Source organism: Arachis duranensis, chromosome 4, assembly GCF_000817695.3.
Source record: "Arachis duranensis cultivar V14167 chromosome 4, aradu.V14167.gnm2.J7QH, whole genome shotgun sequence".
NCBI classification, from domain to species: domain Eukaryota; kingdom Viridiplantae; phylum Streptophyta; class Magnoliopsida; order Fabales; family Fabaceae; genus Arachis; species Arachis duranensis.
In genome coordinates, this window is record NC_029775.3 from 34,332,611 (window position 1) to 34,335,826 (window position 3,216).

The 3,216-nt window shown below is 37.7% G+C and overlaps 1 non-coding gene across 1 annotated transcript; it reads left to right on the plus strand.

The window, feature by feature from the left end:
- Positions 1–1,355: 1,355 nt before the first annotated feature.
- LOC127746820 (small nucleolar RNA R71) lies at positions 1,356–1,462 on the plus strand. The gene has a single exon (XR_008008632.1). It is a non-coding gene; the product is annotated as a small nucleolar RNA R71 (small nucleolar RNA).
- Positions 1,463–3,216: the final 1,754 nt, after the last annotated feature.

Sequence of the window (3,216 nt, forward strand, 5' to 3'; positions counted from 1 at the left end):
GCTTGTATTAGATATGTTGCCTAATTGGCTTATGCTACATTCATGTTATGATTTTCTTAATTAATATTATTTGAGGTAATTCAGATTTAAGATTGCTTTTCTCTGTTTAAGATTGCTTTCAATTTAATTTAGATATTTTTCTCCCTTTTGGCCTTGGTTAAATAATTGGTGACTCTTGAGTTATCAAACTCATTGTTGATTGAGAATTGGAATTCTTCAAGAATTAATTCATCCACTTAACTTACCTTCATAGTTAGAGGTTAATAAAGTGGGAGAAAAATCCAATTCTCATTACAATTGATAAGGATAACTGGGATAGGACCTCCAGTCTTCATACCTTGCCAAGAGTTTATTTTATAGTTATTTATTTATTTTATTTCTTCTTATGCAACATACTGCTCCCTAATTTCTCAAAACCCCAAATTTACAATCTCCATAACCAATAATAAGAACATACCTCCCTGCAATTCCTTGAGAAGACAACCCGAGGTTTGAATACTCGGTTATCAATTTCAAAGGGGTTTGTTACTTGTGACAACCAAAACGTTTGTACGAAGGGATTTTTGTCGGTTTAGAGACTATATCTACAACGCGACTGTTTTTATGATATTCTTTACTGGCAAAAGTCCTAACGTCAATACCCTACTTGGGACTCCAGTCTCTTGATGTTTTCTCCTTGGTTTTTGATATTGGCTCGCACTTCTTCCTTAAACACCTTATTGTCTTGGACTTCTCTGCATAAATCTTCAAGTAGAGTCTCAATCTTTGAAAGTCTATCCTCTGTTAGTGATGATGGATTGGGGTTAGGTGGGTGTTTATAGGCTCTCTGTGAGGTATGTTAGTGAATTGCATTGTTGTTGGAGTTGAGGTTGTGGCGTCTCTGGTCTTGACCTTGGTCTTGTTGATTTCCCCAACCAAAGTTGGGGTGATTTCTCCATCCAGAGTTGTAGGTTTTGGAGTATGGGTCATGGATTTGTCTAGGTGAGTTTCCAACATAGTTGGCTTGTTCCCAGTCACCTTCTTCTCCTATATTCACTCCTTCTTGAGTTGGTGATGAAGTGATGACTGTTGCAACTTGGTTTTCCTCCACCTTCTTAGCGAGATCTGCTAGCTACTTGGTGATCACCTTATTTTAAGCTAGCAATGCATCCATGTGGTTCAGCTCCATTACTCCTCGAGTGTTACTTCTTTCAGAGGCATAGAAGTAGTCATTCTCAGCTACTGTTTCAATGACATCTATGACTTCTTCAATGTTTTTCTTCTTGTTTAGAGAGCCCCCTGATGAATGATCTACAGTCTTCTTTGACTCATAAGAAAGACCTTCATAGAAAATGTGAAGTTGCACCTATTCATTGAACATATCTGGTGGACATCTTCTTGTTAAGTCCTTGAACCTCTCCCATGCCTCATAGAGAGTCTCACCATCTTGTTACTTGAAAGTCTGCACCTCAGCTCTCAGCCTATTAATTCTTTGAGGAGGGTAGAATCTTGCCAAAAATTTGTTCACCACATTTTCCCAATTTGTCAAACTCTCCTTTGGAAAGAATTCAAGCCACTTGGATGCCTTGTCCTTGAGTGAAAAAGGGAACAACAGCAGCCTATAGACATCCGGGTGGACTCTATTAGACTTCACAGTGTCACAAATTCTCAGGAAAGTGGTTAGATGTTGATTGGGATCTTCTTGAGCACTTCCTCCAAATGAGTAGTTGTTCTGAACAAGGGTGATGAGCTGGGGTTTTAGTTCAAAGTTGTTGGCATGTATGGTAGGCTTCTGAATGCTACTTCCATAGTTTCCTGGATTTGGATTGATGTAGGAGCCTAGAACTCTCCTTTCTTGCCCAGCAAGATTTGCAGGGCCTTCTCTAGCATGGTTGTGAGCCTCTTCTTCATGATTGTTTTCCAAGTTCTCTTCCTCTTCCTCAGCACTAACAACTCCTTTCCCTCTTGCTTCCCTCCTTAATCTCCAAAGGGTTTTCTCAGGTTCTGAATCGAAGAAAGTTGAGGTTCCCCCTCTTCACCCTGTCATACAACTAACAAAACACGTAGTAAGAGATAAAATGAAGAGGTTATTCTTGTTAGAGTGATTGTTAGTGTGAGTGATGCAAATTATCAAATAGTTAGTGAGTTAGTGAGCAGAATTGTAGATAATAACAAAGAAAGAAAGAAAAAAAGAGAGGGTATAGAGGATGAGGAAGAAGTTAAACAAAGTGAAAATAAATGACTGAATAAAGTAAACAAACAAAGGAAAAATGCTCAATCTAGTAAGCTTCCAACATAATCATTGTTGATACAAAATCAATCCCCGACAACGGCGCCATAAACTTGATGCACGAAAACTTGTCTCTCAACAAATTTCCCTTTGGCAAGTATACCGAATTTGTCGTCAAGTAAAAACTCACAATAGAGTGAGGTCGAATCCCACAGGGATTGATTGGTCAAGCAACTTTAGTTGGAAGAGTATGCTAGTTGAGCTAAACAGAGTGTAGTTTGAGAATTGTAGAAAATTAAATGACGGAAAAGTAAATAGCAGAAAATTAAGTGCAGAATCTTAAATGGGGATTTGGGGGTAATGAGCATGAAAATAAATGACAGAAAATAAAGAGAATGGGTAAGATCAAAAATGGAGAATTCATTGGGCTCAGGAGATGTTGTATTCTCTGGATCAAGTTCATTTTTATCTCTTCCTCAATCAATGTATCTATTGATCTCCTTGGAAATCTTAGATGATTAGATTCCAATTCCTTGTTAATCCAATCTCTCTAAGCTTGAACAATTGCCCAATTCCTTGATTTAATTGCTCATGGAAAGAGATGAAGTATGGTCACTAATTATACCACATGTATTTCCAAATCAAAGTGTTGGGAGGATTACATGTCACTATATCCGCCCAAACCCCAATTTGGTCCAACATGAGAAAGCATTTCTAGCATGATCTCCTCATCCCTTTTCCAAGGCTCAGAGGAGATCCAATTATGGAGAGTTTCTTTTCCAATACAACTAACCAATTGAATTAAGATCGAAAGCTTTCTAGTAAACCAAAAGAGAAGAAAGAAGAAGAGAATGAAAACTATAATTGATCCATCAAATTACAACAGAGCTCCCTAACCCAATGAAAGGGGTTTAGTTGTTCATAGCTCTAGAAATGGAAAATGGCAGAAAATAATACATCATGCTAAAAGTGCAGAAAAGTAAATATACAAGGTGTAGTTCTCCAAA